This window comes from Leucopleurus acutus, assembly GCF_964270905.1.
Source record: "Leucopleurus acutus genome assembly, chromosome: 5".
Classification (NCBI taxonomy): Eukaryota; Metazoa; Chordata; class Mammalia; order Artiodactyla; family Delphinidae; genus Leucopleurus; species Leucopleurus acutus.
Window position 1 is genome coordinate 93,312,434 of NC_139147.1, and position 18,449 is coordinate 93,330,882.

At 36.1% G+C, this 18,449-nt stretch overlaps 1 protein-coding gene across 4 annotated transcripts in view; it reads right to left on the bottom strand.

Annotated features, from left to right (window-relative positions):
• NLGN1 (neuroligin 1) overlaps nt 1–18,449 on the bottom strand; it is a gene marked incomplete at both ends in the record, with an annotated part of 708,135 nt that overhangs the window by 657,479 nt on the left and 32,207 nt on the right. The window lies entirely within an intron of this gene.

The window sequence follows — 18,449 nt, forward strand, 5'->3', positions numbered from 1 at the left end:
GGATTTCTCAACCTTGGCACTGTTGACACTTTATTCTTTATTGGGGGTAGGGGTCTGTACTGTGCATTATAGGATATAAAGCAGCATCCTTGGTCTCTACCAATAGGTACCAGTATTATTCCCCGATCTGTGACAATCAAAAATGTCTCCAGACATTGCCAAATTCTTCCAGTTGGGAATTACTGGTTAAGTTAAAGGAAATTAATAAAATTGTATGCCAATGAATAAAAAAAATCCAATTTTCCAGAGAACCAAACATCTAATATTTATAAGGAATAAAAAAGGAAAGACTGTAGCTATCTTGAAAGAAATAGATACCACAAATGGATTTCTGAATCAACCTTAAACTGCACAGATTATTCTAACAATTTTAATATAGTTTATGAAATTAAACATAGTTAGATGACCAGGTTTTAGGATATTATAGATGAGAGACACCCTAAATTGTACAACCTCCTTATTTCATATGTGAGGAAACTGAGATAAAGTGACTTTGTCAAGGTTGAATTTTTTTTTTTTTTGTAAGTAGCAGAACTATGTCTAGAAGCAAATTATCTGAGTCTAAGTTTATCATCCCTTCTTTATGTATTAAGTTTAGGACCTGCAAGGGCCTATCTGACAATGGAATTGAACAGCCTTAATATTTTTCTTCTTAAGCTCCCATAATGTCCTTTGTCATGAGTGCACATGGGCTGAAAGGAGACTTCAGTAACCAGTGAAAGATAGCTTGTTTATCTTTCACTGGAAGGGTAACAGAATTATAAGCTATAAAAAGAAGAGTGAAATGATTAAAGAATTTACCTGTGCAAACACTGGCATGAGTCTTGTCATTTGAATTCTGACAGACCAATGCCTTTAGCAATCATCCCACAGCAACTTAATTAGTAAAAAGCTGCGGTTGTCTGATTAATGGGGATCCCAAATGTTGTTGCACACACTACTTCTTGTTCTGATTTGCATTACTATGCACATAGCGTAAGTAGATCACTGTTTACATTAACTATATTGGTAAATATTCCTTTTTAATCAATAAAATGGTTATTCTAATGACCTTCACTAAATGGCCCAAAATTCTGGATTACAATCTTTACCTAATGATTCTGGATAATTTATAGTCATGAACGGCAGCTGTATTTAAGAGACAGCTGAAGACAAGGAATAGTATACCTTTCTCTAATGAGAACAAAGACTTATGTCTGGTGATACATAGCTCTAGGAATACACATGCCAAATATCTAATCAAAGAAGAAATTCTTCTTTCAAATGGTGGAAGGAAACTCAGAATCCTAAGGGGAATTATTAGTGCTTTGTACATACCATCACTACCACTATGTAATGTAGTATCAATATTAACCATATACTGTTACCATATAGTTTGGTTTGTACCTAATTCTGGGAGCTTAGACTTTGAATTCAGACAGAGGTAGAGTCAAATCCAGATGCTTCCACTTCCCAGCCACGTAATGCTAAGGAAGGCACATGCCTTCTCTGATTTCAATTTCCCCATCTGAAAAAGGTGGATAATATCATTCACCTTTACTAAGACACATAGCAGTAAGCCATTAATAAACATTAAGTATTATAATTATCATAGTCATCAACCAAATATTTTCTCTTGGAGTCCTAGAGAAACTCTACAAAATTTTTCAACTCACTACTCTACCTTTAATTCTCTTGATCTTCTTCATCTAAACATTTCCTTAATTAGTTCATTTCTCTTCAATTCTGCCGCTACTACATTTACGAAAGGCACAATCAATCATTCTCAAGTGGACTATTATAATAGATCTTTAACTGGACACTACTCATTCCTGCTTGCTCTCCAGTCTCTTCAAAGAATGTTTTAAAAGCACTCTCACACTCTCCTGGTTTACAGCTGAAGAAACTCAAGCCCAGAGAAGTTCATTAACTTGAGGTCATACAGAGTAAATAGCTGAGTCTGAAATTGAGCCAAACTTTTTTCCAGGGCATAATGATACCTCAAAGTGTAATATGAAGAGAGGCAGACTGGGGAGACTCAGATAATATATGAACCAGTATTTTTGTTACCAGTCAAAAGGACTTTATCATGCAGAACCTCATGTTTCTTTGATACTGATTCCTCATTTTAAACTAGTAGTAGTACATTTTAGCATTTTAATAGTGTCTTAGATAAGATAAAGTATATTAAAGCAGTTTTTGTTGCACAAAATTGTTTTGTTTTTACTTCCAAGTTGTAAAGCTGAATTAATATATAAAGCATCATGTTCCAAAGATCTTCACTCAAATAGTATTCTCATATTAATTGACTAGAATGGTTTTGATCCTCAATCATTCAGGCAATTTAAGAGGTTTGACAACTTTCTAGAAGTTAAAATAATGCACATATGTTCAGAAACCTATAACAAACACAACACTTGAAAGTTGGGGGACATAAATTTCAATGCACATATACAGAAAATGTCTTTAATGTACCCCCAAATATGTTTTTCACTTGAAAAGAATATAAAAGTACAATTAGTCCAATGTAGTGTTCTGTCTTTCTTTGATAACCAGCTTTTGCCCCAATGGCTGTGATACCTGAAACAAGTGTTCCATGGATGTCAACTGACTTTAATGAGTGATTCATTGTACAATGGAAACTACTTTGCATTCTCTCTAGATGCTTTCATTGTGTGGAAAAGATAAAGCCCCATTTAGCTTGGGGCTGACATAGAGGAACATAATTCACCTGCCTCTGCTGTCTCTATGTCATGGAGGTTTCTACAGAATGGCAAGAATAACCACTCATTTTACTACAACATGTATCACATCTTCTCTTGCTATATACTTAGGATAGGAGACCTACATAAACCAACAGAGTACAGAAGAAGAAAACTTATTTGTCTATCAATTAAATACAAGAAGTTAAGTAAATTCAGAACAAAACACATGACTTTCAGGAATCACACTTAGCCTACAAGATATTGAGGTGGGAGACCATTATGATAGGGGATTTTGACAAAACAGAACCACACACATATAACTCCTAGCTAAAGACAAACACAAGCATGCAAATGATGAAAGCAGTGAAGAAAATACACTCAAAGGCACACGAAGAAGCTCAGAGAGTCACAAATAAGCAGCAACAATACACACATCAAGATTTGAAGCTAGCAATGCTCTAAAATGTGTGAATCAGGGATCAAGGCATCACAGTGTCCCTCTTATATAATAAACCCAGGATGTTAGCTGTCAAAGAAGACCCTGTGGCCCAAGCCTATTTTTTAAACTGCTCCTCTGGAAGGTTCTAAGTGCTAAATGATTCTGGTCATACTTACTTGCTTTTTAAATGACTCCCACATGGTTAATATTTCTAACATACCCTTGTATATGCCAGGTACATGGTTATATCATGCAGTGATTGTCATTTTAGCTGTGTCACAAAGAGTTGACACACAGCAAAAAGAGAAGTCAGCAAATAGAATAGACTTAGAAATCACCACTTGTTTATTTGAAAAAAATTACAATACAAATGCCTTTTCTTTAATCCACTTTGTTTTTAACAGCTAATACATCACAATTAAATATAATATGAGAAAATGTATATATTAACTTGGCACCCTTCTGAACTCTAGAATTCTGTATTTTATTTTCACTGGATATTTTATTATTACTTGCACTGGCTATTGCTCACAGTGACACAAATGGTACGCCAAGATTCTCTGGTTAAAATATAAAAATAGAGGCAATAGAAGTTAAGGGACTCATCTGCCTAATGAGACAACACTAGGTTTTACATTCCTCGTGTTACATTTCTCCCTTGGAGAAGAGAGGGCTGTGATAATTATGTGCCTGTCTTCACAGAAGTGCCAAATAAGGCTATCTGGGATATTTATTCTCTTTGAATAACTTTTTTACTTTATAGGATGGTTTTACAAATGTTTTAAGGATGGACCTCCATTCTACGCATGTGTATAAATCATACAGACACAGTCCTGTAAGAATAGATTGCAATGTACATTATAAACCATACAGAGATATTAGGCCCAGTGGATCATTTGGGGCCCCCACTTAAAGACCATGGCTAGCACTGGAATCAACACCCCACCTTCGTACCCTTGAAACAGGGCCCTGGGGAGAGACTAGCAAGATTAACCCAAAGAGAGTCTTGGGTTAGCAGCACCTTTAGCTTTGAACCAAAACAAAGTAGCAAGAAGGCTTTGATACCTTTTCACCCTGACTAATTTTTGCCAGCTCCGCAAAAGCATGCACACCTGAGAGCAGACATATCAGAAGTCACCTGATGGAACAGGAAGGTTCTATGTTATTTCCAGATTACGGTTAGAGTAGCCAAAATGTTTCAGTATAGAAATCAGAAGTAGCATTATCCTAGCATGTACAAAATTCAGATTATCATTCTTGTAGGTCACTATCCTGAATTCCAAGATCCTGCTGAATGCTAATAGTTGTAGGATGTGGTATCTTGGACTTGTGTTATAAATATGTACAGCCACAGCTTCTACTAATATATACACTGTCACCTCGTCTGTTAAGTTACTTCAACTTAGATATACAAGTTATATTGTTTTCCTCTCCTTAATTATCTATGTTTTATTGGTAGAGTTGCTATAGCCTAATTTCTTTCAATCCCTTTTACTGAATTTTGGTGAAAGTGTCTATGCACTTTCAAACTTAGGTTTATCACTCCCACAGTAGATCCGGGCATACATCTGCTGTCACATTTATCAGCTTTTATGAGAAAAATAACATGAAGTAATAAGAAACTTTTGGGAAGAACATTTCCAACAAGGATCATCATCCAGTACTTCTCAAAATTATCCATTATTCATGGCTCTGTCTCTCAGGAAGCCCTGGTGTTTGTTTATTTAGTTAGTTAGTTATCTAGTGTTACTGAGGATGAAGTGAGTGAATCTGGGACTTTGGAGTGGGTGGGATAATTCTAATTTTTTTTTTTAGCTGAAGGCAGAATATATGCACCATATTTTAAAACATTCTAAAACAAGAGTGTGTTATCAGGTTTCTAACTAATGATTTTAAGGAGGAAGTATTTATACTTCGAAAAAAATGAATTCAAAGCAAAAACCTTGTGTTAGCAGTCCTCACTACTCCCCAGTTCCCCTTAAAATGACAGTTCAGATCCTTTGAAAGAGGCAAAATATCAAAATAACAAAAGAAGAGAAAGCAGACAATCGTACCATTTTGGAAGCTAGAACACTGAAAAACAAGAAATGAAGTACTTAGCTAAAACAGTTGATTTCTAAGCTGCAGTAGGAAGGTCATAAACCAACCCAATTTCACTGCAGAACTCCAAATGTTCCAAGAATTGGCAAATTAGTAGTTGAAAGGGTGGTGAATCAAGCCTAAAAACTTCAGGATTGTTTGAAAATCTATTTAACAAGCAGAAGGATCCATAGATTCCCTCATCCCCAGAATTTAAGGCTCCTACCTGAGATACCATAGTGAGTGGAATTCAAGAGGCAAACACACTATGGGATCCCAAAGCCATACAACTTCCTTAATACTGCTAGAAGGGCTATTAAACCAGAAGGGCTATTAAACTCCACGTCTTCATGTATGAGTAACCAAGAATTTGTAGCCATCTTCAATCAACCATATCAACACATAAATTCATTATGATGTCTACAAAAATGCTAACTTTTCATTTTTTGAGCTAAAAGAGTTAATTCTAAAGTCTACGTAAGAAAATAAACATGCAAGAATAGCTAGGAAATCCCTAGATATGAATAATTGAGTACCAGTCCTGCCACATATGAAAACATATTCTTCAGCCTTTACAATCTTAAAACTATATGACGCAGCTCTAATAGAACAAAATAGAAGACCGAAAGTATACCCAAGGATATGTGAAAATTTAGTGTATTATAAAAGCAGTATTCTAGGGCTTCCCTGGTGGCGCAGTGGTTGAGAATCTGCCTGCTAATGCAGGGGACACGGGTTCGATCCCTGGTCCAGAAAGATCCCACATGCCGCGGAGCAACTAGGCCTGTGAGCCACAACTACTGAGCCTGCGCGTCTGGAGCCTGTGCTCCGCAACAAGAGAGGCCGCAATAGTGAGAGGCCCGTGCACCACGATGAAGAGTGGCTCCCGCTTGCCACAACTAGAGAAAGCCCTCACACAGAAACGAAGACCCAACACAGCCAAAAATAAATAAATTAGTTAAAAAAAAGTAGTATTCTAAATCAATAAGAAAAAGATGGAGTGTATAAATTATGTTGAGACAAGTGGATAGTCGTTTTTAAAACAATCAACCTGGCTCTGCATCTAACATTACTCAATAGAATACATTCCAAATGAAATACATTTAAGTGAAAAAAAAGTAAACCATGTTGATACTAAAAGGACATATAAGTGGATGAATCACTTTATAAACTGAGTGTGGTTTCTAAATTATAACTAAAGCTTTCTTAATTATAACCAAATATCCAGAAACAATGAAAGTTTGATAACTTCAATTACAATTAAAACAAAAAAAACTACCATGTTCTAAAAGATACCATAAGCAGAGACAAAAGACAAATTACTAACTGCAATAAAATATTTGCAGTTTATCTCACAGAAAAACCACCCTAATATAGAAAAAGATTCTAAAAATCAAAAACAGAGAGAGACAGAGACAGGACAGAGACCTAGAGAGACTGACAGAGATGAAAGTACAGATAAAAAGATACCAATTGTCTTTGAACATATATTAAAGGGTACTCAACCTCATTCTAACCCAAATAGTAAAATAATACCAAATTTAACCTAAAAGGTGAGACCATTCCTAATCTGTCAAATCAGTAAGACTTCAAAAGTTTGGCAACACACACAAAGGAGAGGCTGTGGAGGAAATGAGTAGACTATAGATTGCTGGTGGCAGTGTAAATGTACAACCGCATGGAGTGGAAGTTGGCAATTTCTTCCACAATAAAAGCAAATCCACTTCTAGGAATTCATCCAGAAGATAATCCTCCAAAAGTAAAAAACAGTACATGCAAAAGATTATTCACTGTGTCATTATTTGCCATGGCAAAATAGTGGACACCATCTAAATGCTATCTATAGGAAACTGATTTGAGTAAAGAATGATGAAAGAGAAATGTAGGCAAAAAGACAGTCTGCCTTCTTCCATTTAGAATAATTATTCTGAGATTCACTCATGTTGTTGCTTGTATCAGTAGTTTATTCTCTTTTTATTACTGAGTGGTATTCCATTTTATGAATATTCTACAATTTATCTACTCAGCTGTTGATGGATATTTAGGTAGCTTAGGGTTTTCGGCTAATACAAATAAGGGTTTTAAGAACATCACATATAAATCTTTCCATGGACACATGCTGTCTTTTCTCTGGGTTAATTACTTAGCAATCAGATGATAGGATCATATAGTAGTGTCTGTTAAGATTCTTAAGGATCTGTTAAACTGTTATCCAAAGTAGTTGTACCATTTTACATTCCCACCAGCAATGTACAAAAGTGTTCATTTCCCCACATCCTCCACTGACTTGGCATGGTCAGTCTTATCTATTGTAATACATATGTAGTGGTATACTGCTGTTGTGAGTAATTATGAATAATTATGTTGAGCATCTTCTCATGTGCTTGATTCCTATCCCTAAATTTTCTTTGGTGAAATATTTGTTCAAATATTTTGACCAGTTTTTATTTTGTGTTTTGGTTTCTCATTATTGCTTCTTGAGGTTTTGTTATATATAATCTGGATATAAGTCCTTTATAGAGATATGATTTGCAAATACTTTCTCCCAGTGTGTGGCATCTCTGTTCATTCTCTTAACAGTATCCTTTGATGAGCCAGAGTTTTAAATTTTGGTGATGTTCAATTTATTAATATTTTTCTTGAAATCAGGTAGTACTAATTCTCCTAATTTTTTCTTATTTTTCAAAGTTGTTTTAGATAGTCCAGATTTTTTGCATTTCTCTATGAGCTTGAGAATCAGGTATCAATCTTTGTTTTAAGAAAAAAGCCTGTTGATATATTTATTGGCATTACACTGAATCCATAGATCATTAGGGAGAGAACTGACACATTAACAAATACACATTCTTTTGACTCTTTTGACCAATGATCAAGGTATATCTCCATTTATTTCAGTCTTCTTTACTTTCTCTCAACAATATTTTTCAGGTCTTGAATATCTTTTGGCAGATTTATCCCTAAGTACTTCACGTGTTTTTATATTAAACTTGAGTAAAATTTCCTCCTATTTTTCTAGATTCATAAAGTGGAGACTGGTGCCATGGATTTGAGACCATTCTTTTATAATATAGGAGTTTATTGTTATAACTGTCCCCCTATATTCTGCTTTAGGGGCAGCTCATATATTTAGATATATTGTATTTTTGTTTTCACTCAGTTTAAAATACTTTCTAATATTCATTTTGATTTGTTTTGACCCATGTGTTATTTAACAGTATATTATTTAGGTTCTAAATATTTGGGAATTTTCTAGAGAATTTCTCTTTCTGATTTCTAGTTTAATTCCATTAAGGTAAAAAAAAAAAACATACTTTGCATGACTTTAATCTTTTTAAATTCATTGAGAATATTGTGGCCCAGAATATGGTTTATCTTGGTAAATGTTCTGTGTGCACTTGGAAAAGAATGTGTATTCTGCTCTAGGTTGAGTGGAATGTTATATATATGTCAATTAGTTCAAATTGGTTGTAAAACTGTTCACCTTTTCTACGTTCTTGTTGATTTTCAGCCTATTGATTCTATCAATTATTTAGAGAAGATTATTCTAATTTATCTATTTCTCTTTGAAGTTTGATCAAGTTTTGATTTATGTATTTTGAAGAACTGCTATTAGGGCATAAACATTTAGGCTGGCTATGTTCTCTTAACCTCTTTGTCATTTTGCCATGTTGTTTGCTGTCAGACCAAGTTCTACACCCTTCACTCTACTTCTGGACTCAAATTAGTCACCTGCCTGGCTGAAATTTCAGGACTGTAAGACCCCAAATAACTATGAACTTTCAGGACTGTAAGACCCCAAATAACTATCTCACTCCATTGGGTAGGTACGAGAGAGATTGCTAATCAGCAGCATTTTCCCTAGGATGTAGCCCTGAGTCAGAAAGAGCATGCTGGCCAGGAAAACTGTTTATTGATTAGATATTTTATTCTTAATGGTCTGTCCCATTCACATTTATAGTCAGAAAACAAATCTAGTGGAATCAAATTCTAACTGGGTGAAGTACCTTGTATCAAAGATTCAAGTTCAACAATACTGCTACTTTCCCTACCCCTGCAGGTCTCACAAGGCCTTCAGCATTCCTGTTTAGCACATGAAACAGGCTAAAAGTAATACAAGGCGTGACAATCACTCACTTTAAAGTTTCAATTCTTTTTTTTTCTATTTTTATTAAAAATAGAATCCCTTAATTCATATTTTACATGAATGATTAACCTTTGGTAACAGCAAATATGAATACGTTATAATTTGTAAGTATGGGTGGTATCAAACCTGGAGCTAAGTTCGAACTTTTTCTTAAATTCCCACTTCTTTGACTTTTAAACATTGTGACTATACTTCTTCAATTTATGCAACACTTCCTTTAATGTGTGGCAATACCTTCCTGTACTGTGTGCCTATATTCTATCAGCTGGGAAAGCAATTAATGCCTTTAATTAGAACATGAAAATTAATAAAGCAAAAGAATTCCTCTCTCCAAAGCTACTTTGGGTGCTTCTTATAATGGTCTTATACGAAAAATTATCATAGAACCATGAGATTATAGATCATATTTAAAAAATTGATATTCCCATAAAAAGCACTTCATGGAGATTTCATCTCTGACAAAATAACCCATTACATGCAAAGGGTGATAGAGTTACAACTTTCACATTTTTTCATCTAACGGCTCATTAATCCTTGTATAGTAGGTATCACCTTCATTTTACAAATGAGAAACAAAATATCAAAGGAATTAGAGACCTAACCTCACATACTTAGGAGGTAACTGTTAAAAAAATGAAACAAAAATATTTATAAGACTATGACCAAAAACTTTATTTTAAACTTCTCCATATACAGTTCTTTTAACAATGTTCACAAAGCTGCAACTTACTGTACTTTTTTTTTAACTTTTTGAATTTTATTTTACTTTTTTATACAGTAGGTTCTTATTAGTCATCAATTTTATACACATCAGTGTATACATGTCAATCCCAATCGCCCAATTCATCCCACCCCCACCCCAACCCCCCACCGCTTTCCTCCCTTGATGTCCATACATTTGTTCTCTGCATCGGTGTCTCAGCTTCTGCCCTGCAAAACGGTTCATCTGTACCATTTTTTCTAGGCTCCACATACACGCATTAATATATGATATTTGTTTTTCTCTTTCTGAGTTACTTCACTCTGTATGACAGTCTCTAGATCCATCCACGTCTCTACAAATGACCCAATTTCATTCCTTTTTATGGCTGAGTAATATTCCATTCTATATATGTACCAAATCTTCTTTATCCATTTGTCTGTTGATGGGCATTTAGGTTGCTTCCATGTCCTGGCTATTGTAAATAGCGCTGCAGTGAATATTGGGGTGTATGTGTCTTTTTGAATTACGGTTTTCTCTGGGCATATGCCCAGTACTGGGATGGCTGGGTCTTATGGTAATTCTATTTTTAGTTCTTTAAGGAACCTCCATACTGTTCTCCATCATGGCTGTATCAATTTACATTCCCACCAACAGTGCAATAGGGTTCCCTTTTCTGCACACCCTCTCCAGCATTTGTTGTTTGTAGATTTTCTGATGATGCCCATTCTAACTGGTGTGAGGTGATACCACATTGTAATTTTGATTCGCATTTCTGTAATAATTAGTGATGTTGAGCAGCTTTTCATGTGCTTCTTGACCATCTGTATGTCTTCTATGGAGAAATGTCTACTTAGGTCTTCTGCCCATTTTTGGATTAGGTTGTTTGTTTCTTTAATATTGAGCTTCATGAGCTGTTTATATATTTTGCAGATTAACCCTTTTTCCATTGATTCGTTTGCAAATATTTTCTCCCATTCTGAGGGTTGTCTTTTCTTCTTGTTTATGGTTTCCTTTGCTGTACATAAAACTTTCATGTTTCATTACATCCCATTTGTTTATTTTTGTTTTTATTTCCATCACTCTAGGAGGTGGATCAAAAAGATCTTGCTGTGATTTATGTCAAAGAGTGTTCTTTCTATGTTTTCCTCTAAGAGTTTTTTAGGCCTCTAATCCATTTTGAGTTTATTTTTGTGTTTGGCATTAGGGAGTGTTCTAATTTCACTCTTTTACATGTAGCTGTCCAGTTTTCCCAGCAACAATTATTGAAGAGACTGTCTTTTCTCCATTGTATATCCTTGTCTCCTTTGTCATAGATTAGTTGACCATAGGTGCATGGGTTTATCTCTGGGCTTTCTATCTTGTTCCATTGATCTAAGTTTGTTTTTGTGCCAGTACCATATTGTCTTGATTACTGTAGCTTTGTAGTATACTCTGAAGTCAGGAAGTCTGATTCCTCCAGCTCCATTTTTTTCCCTCAAGACTGCTTTGACTTTTTGGGGCCTTTTGTGTCTCCATACAAATTTTAAGATTTTTTGTTCTAGTTCTGGAAAACATGCCATTGGTAATTTGATAGGGATTGCACTGAATCTGTAGATTGCTTTGGGTAGTAAGTCATTTTCACAATATTGATTCTTCCAATCCAAGAACATGGTATATCTCTCTATCTGTTGGTATCATCTTTATTTTCTTTCATCAGTGTCTTATAGTTTTCTGCACACAGGTCTTCTGTCTCCCTAGGTAGGTTTACTCCTAGGTATTTTATTCTTTTTGTTGCAATGGTAAATGGGAGTGTTTCCTTAATTTCTCTTTCAGATAGCTGCTCCGCGGCATGTGGGATCTTCCCGGACCGATGCACAAACCCGTGTCCCCTACATCAGCAGGCGGACTCTCAACCACTGCGCCACCAGGGAAGCCACTCTGTGCATTAATTTTCTATCCTGCAACTTTACCAAATTCATGGATTAGCTCTAGTAGTTTTCTGGTGGCATTTTTAGGATGCTCTATGTATAGTATCATGCCATTTGCAAACAGTGACAGTTTTACTTCTTAGTTTACAATGTGTATTCCTTTTATTTCTTTTTCTTCTCTGATTGCTGTGGCCACGACTTCCAAAACTATGCTGAGGGCTTCCCTGGTGGCGCAGTGGTTGAGAGTCCGCCTGCTGATGCAGGGGACACGGGTTCGTGCCCCGATCTGGGAAGATCCCACATGCCACGGAGCAGCTGGGCCCATGAGCCATGGTCGCTGACCCTGCGCATCTGGAGCCTATGCTCTGCAACAGGAGAGGCCACAACAGTGAGAGGCCCGCATACCGCAAAAAAAAAAAAAAAGAAAAAAAAACCAACTATGCTGAATAATAGTGGTGAGAGTGGACATCCTAGTCTTGTTCCTGATCTTAGAGGAAATACTTTCAGTTTTTCACCATTGAGAATGATGTTTGCTGTGGTTTGTCGTATATGGCCTTTATTATGTTGAGGTAGTTTCCCTCTATGCCCACTTTCTGGAGAGTTTTTATCATAAATGGGTGTTGAATTTTGTCAAAAGCTTTTTCTACATCTATTGAGATGATCATACGGTTTTTATTCTTCAATTTGTTAATATGGCGTATCACATTGATTGATTTGCATATATTGAAGAATCCTTGCATCCCTGGGATAAAACCCACTTGATCATGGTGTATGATACTTTTAATGTGTTGTTGGATTCTGTTTGTTAATATTCTGTTGAGGATTTTTGCATCTATATTCATCAGTGATATTGGTCTCTAATTTTCTTTTTTTGTAGTATCTTTGTCTGGTTTTGGTGTCAGTGTGATGGTGGCCTCATGGAATGAGTTTGGTAGTATTCTTTCCTCTGCAATTTTTTGGAAGAGTTTGAGAAAGATGAGTGCTAGCTCTTCTCTAAATGTTTGATAGAATTCACCTGTGAAGCCATCTGGTCCTGGACTTTTGTTTGTTGGAAGATTTTTAATCAGTTTCAATTTCATTACTTGTGATTGGTCATTCTTATTTTCTATTTCTTCCTGGTTTAGTTTTGGAAAGTTACACCTTTCTAAGAATTTGTCCATTTCTTCCAGGTTGTCCATTTTATTGACATAGAGTTGCTTTTAGTAGTCTCTTAGGATGCTTTGTATATCTGTCGTGTCTGTTGTAAGTTCTCCTTTTTCATTTCTAATTTTATTGATTTGAGTCCTCTCCCTCTTTTTCTTGATGAGTCTAGCTAATGGTTTGTCAATTTTGTTTACCTTCTCAAAGAACCAGCTTTTAGTTTTATTGATCTTTGCTATTGTTTTCTTTGTTTCTATTTCATTTATTTCTGCTCTAATCTTTATGATTTCTTTCCTTCTGCTAACTTTGGGTTTTGTTTCTTCTTCTTTCTCTAGTTCCTTTAGGTGTAAGATTCGATGTTTATTTGAGATTTTTCTTGTTTCTTGAGTAGGCTTGTATAGCTATAAACTTCCCTCTTAGATTTGTTTTTGCTGCATCCCATAGGTTTTGGATCATTGTGTTTTCATTGTCATTTGTCTCTAGCTATTTTTTGATTTCCCCTTTGATTTTTTCAGTGATCTCTTGGTTATTTAGTAACGTATTGTTTAGCCTACATGTGTTTGTCTTTTTTATGTGTTTTTCCCTGTGATTCATTTCTAATCTCATAGTGTTGTGGTCAGAAAAGATGCTTGATATGAATTCAATTTTTTAAAATTTACTGAGGCTTGATTTGTGACCCAAGACGTGATCTAACCTGGAGAATGTTCCATGAGCACTTGAGAAGGAAGTGTAATCTGCTGTTTTTGGATGGAATGTCCTAAAAATATCAATTAAATCTATCTGGTCTATTGTGTCATTTAAAGCTTGTGTTTCCTTATTAATTTTCATTTTGGATGATCTGTCCTTTGGTGTAAGTGAGGTGTTAACGTCCCCCACTATTATTGTGTTACTGTCCATTTCCTCTTTTATAGCTGTTAGCAGTTGCCTTATGTATTGAGGTGCTGCTATGTTGGGTGCCTATATATTTATAATTGTTATATCTTCTTCTTGGATTGATCCCTTTATCATTATGTAGTGTCCTTCATTGTCTCTTGTAACATTCTTTATTTTAAAGTCTATATATGCTCTTTTAGACAGCATATATATGCTCTTGTAGACAGCATGTATATGCGTCTTGTTTTTGTATCCATTCAGCAAGCCTGTGTCTTTTGGTTAGAGCATTTAATCCATTCACGTTTAAGGTAATTATCGATATGTATGTTCCTATGACCATTTCCTTAATTGTTTTGGGTTTGTGTTTGTAGGTTCTTTTCTTCTCTTGTGTTTCCCACTTAGAGAAGTTCCTTTAGCATTTGTGGTAGAGCTGGTTTGGTGGTGTTGAATTCTCTTAGCTTTTGCTTGTCTGTAAAGCTTTTGATTTCTCCTTCGAATCTGAACGAGATCCTTGCCAGGTAGAGTAGTCTTGGTTGTAGGTTCTTCCCTTTCATCACTTTAAGTATATCATGCCACTCCCTTCTGGCTTGTAGAGTTTCTGCTAAGAACTCAGCTGTTAAGCTTATGGGAGTTCCCTTGTATGCTATTTGTCATTTTTCCCTTGCTGCTTTCAATAATTTTTCTTTGTCTTTAATTTTTGCCAATTTGATTACTATGTGCCTCAGTGTGTTTATCCTTGGGTTTATCCGGTATGGGACTCTCTGCACTTCCTGGACTTGAGTAGCTATTTCCTTTCCCAAGTTAGGGAAGTTTTCGACTATAATCTCTTCAAATATTTTCTCTGGTCCTTTCTCTCTCTCTTCTCCTTCTGGGACCCCATAATGCAAATGATGTTGCGTTTAATGTTGTCCCAGAGGTCTCTTAGGCTGTCTTCATTTCTTTTCATTCTTTTTTCTTTATTCTGTTCCACAGCAGTGAATTCTACCATTCTGTCTTCCAGGTCACTTATCTGTTCTTCTGCCTCAGTTATTCTGCTATTGATTACTTCTAGTGTAGTTTTCATTTTAGTTATTGTATTGTTCATCTCTGTTTGTTTGTTCTTTAATTGTTCTAGGTCTTTGTTAAACATTTCATGCATCTTCTCGATCTTTGCCTCCATTCTTTTACTGAGGTCCTGGATCATCTTCACTATCATTATTCTGAATTCTTTTTCTAGAAGACTGCCTATCTCCACTTCATTTAGTTGTTTTTCTGGGGTTTTATCTTGTTCCTTCATCTGGTACATAGCCCTCTGCCTTTTCATCTTTTCTTTCTGTGAATGTGGTTTTTGTTCCACAGACTGCAGGATTGTAGTTTTTCTTGCTTCTACTGTCTGCCCTCTGGTGGATGAGGCTAAGAGGCTTGTGGAAGTTTCCTGATGGGAGGGACTGGTGGTGGGTAGAGCTGACTGCTGCTCGGGTAAGCACAGCTCAGTAAAACTTTAATTCACTTGACTCCTGATGGGTGGGGCTGGGTTTCCTTCCTGTTGGTTGTTTGGCATTAGGCAACCCAACAGTGGAGACTACCTGGGCTCTTTGCTGCGGCCAATGACAGACTCCGGGAGGGCTCACGCCAAGGAGCACCTCCCAGAACCTCCACCTCCAGTGTCCTTGTCCCCATGTTGAGCCACAGTCACCCCCTGCCTCCACAGGAGACCCTCCAACACTAGCAGGTAGGTCTGGCTCAGTTCCCCTGGGGTCACTGCTCCTTCCCCTGGGTCCCAATGTGCACACTACTTTGTGTGTGCCCTCCTGGAGTGGAGTCTCTGTTTCCCCCAGTCCTGTCAAAGGCCTGCAATCAAATCCCACTAGGCTTCAAAGTCTGATTCTCTAGGAATTCCTCCTCCCGTTGCCAGAGCCCCAGGTTGGGAAGCCTGATGTGGGGCTCAGAACCTTCACTCCAGTGGGTGGACTTCTGTGGTATAAGTCTTCTCCAGTCTGTGAGTCACCCACCTAGCAGTAATAGGATTTGATTTTATTGTGATAGTGCCCCTCCACCATCTCATTGTGCCTTCTCCTTTGTCTTTGCATGTGGGGTATCTTTTTTGGTGAGTTCCAGTGTCTTCCTGTCGATGATTTTTCAGCAGTTAGTTGTGATTCTGGTGTTCTTGAAAGAGGGAGTGAGAGCACATCCTTCTACTCCACCATCTTGGTTCCTTCCTCAACTTATTGTACTTTTAATTTTATAACAATTTTTGCATTATCTATTCCTATTAGAGGATAAAATAAACATATGCCTACTGAAGTTGATGGAACCATCAAACTCATTTCACACCCACCTCACTTCACAGCTATAGTGACACTTCTTCAGCCTGGAACATCAAAATAGAGGCACATCCATGGTTTTTCACCTTTACTGTATATAAAAGAAATATTCTAGCAAATGCATTCTCCTATATATTCACTGGTTTTAAAAAAAAGAACAGGAACTGTATTGATAAACATGAAGTGGCATAAAACCAGAATTTTATCCTAGCTGAAAAAAAAAGTCTTATCTCAAGTTTTAGATCTCTGGAGGATGTAGGGAAAGAAAACACCTCTACTAAAATCTATCAATATACCTAACAGCATACACCTTCAACTGCAGTGAGTGGTTTACCATCAGTTTCACAACTTTCCACTTCCAAATGCTGAAAGGTAAGGAATGAAACAGTGTCTCTAGTGATTTTTATCTGGGTCCAGAGGGCCAAATCCAATACATAGATACAGAGAAGCACAAGCACCCATCAAAGTTTATATCCTATGTGCATATTATAGTGACCTAGGCACAAAAGAAACCATCTTTATGTCCTTGCATAATAGTATAGCTAGTGATGTAATTTCCCCATGGCCTTCTCACCCATAACTCAGTTCTATACGTTAAGGCATCACAGAAGCTTCCCTAAGCTCAGCTTCCAGAGAACAAACATCTGTGCTATGTAGACACGCCTCATAACATCACAGTATCCCAATATCTCAACTATAAAATAATGCCTGTAAAAGCAATAAGGGTCATAAAAATCAAATTCTGATTATATTAGTAGCCTTAAATAGGTATACGGTACTGTTTTTTAACTCGTTTTTTAAATGTTACTTTCACCATTTTCTAGTGACTGAAACAAAGTCATGTAAAAGACTTACCTATAAAGGAATAGGTATAAAAAAATTATTTTCTATCTGACTCATACCAAGTGTGGGTCATTCAATTTGAATGTTATTCAGAAACCAACTATGGACCATTGTGATCACTGTTTCTTTTATGTATTATAATAGCAGAGCAAATGAAAAAGCAGGAGGAAACTAAAATTATTCTCAATATTTTAAACTGCATATTTCCAAAGCTATTTTATAATAAAATGTCTCCTAGATACAGCTACCTATTCACTCCATGTATAATATGCTAAGACATCTCACAGGCCTCTTGATTTTCCTTGACCTTCAGATTTTACAGATAGGTGAGCCAAGTCCTTTTCTTGAGAATAAAGGACCCAGTATGTGTCTTCAGCCAAGGTAACACTTTTCTTATGAATGTATCAGAGTAACCTACATTACCTTATTCACTGTGAGACTAATACGAGACAAAAAATTTTCCCAGAGCTTATCTTACTTCTATTCTACTTTGAATCAAAGTTAACAATGGAGAATTTACTTTTTACACTGGTTTAAGCACAGCACTGTCATGAGACACCCAAATGTCCTCTTTTGACCTCTTTACATGGGAAGTCATTTTCATCCTAATTCTTTTAGATTTCTAATTTTGTTTGTTATTGTAATCTTTTCCATTATATTTATTAATGACCCCAACAGTGTATGAATCCAATAGAAATATGAGAGTCACTGTGTTATCTGGAAGATTAATATCCTTTTGTCAAGTTAACAGTAAGTATCCATAGAACAATTTTCCAGCTAGTCCCAAAAATGAACAAAAAGTTTACTATAATCGTGTTCTGAAATTCCATACCATGAACTCAATTCTCTTTTGCTTAGAAATTTTTAGTTATACCAAAAATATCCCAGGCTGAAGAATTTAAAAAAAGGACACACTAAAGATGAGGAATGGGGGGTTTTCTAGTTAATAAAATAAAATAAAAGGAAGAAAGGCAGAAGAAGAGACAGAAATGTCATGGACAAATTATGACCTTAGGGAAGATACTCAACTTCTGAATCTCAGTTTTGTAATCTATACTAGGTTATAATTTCCTTTCAGGGTTTACCCTCCCCCTCCAACTCTGGCACTGTGAGTCTTACTTTTCTCTGGGGCTCTATATTACCTCTAAGTGTAATAGGACCACTTCACTGCTCTATTAATTAATTATACAGGAAACAAGTGGTTGACAGAAAGCATTTTTTTCCTCTTTCTTTTCTTTTCTCTTTTGGCACTGGTGGAAGTACCAAAAGGGAAGGACCAAATGTGAAGTTCTGGAAATCAACAGGGGTGAGTTCTCCTGGAACTCAAGAAATGA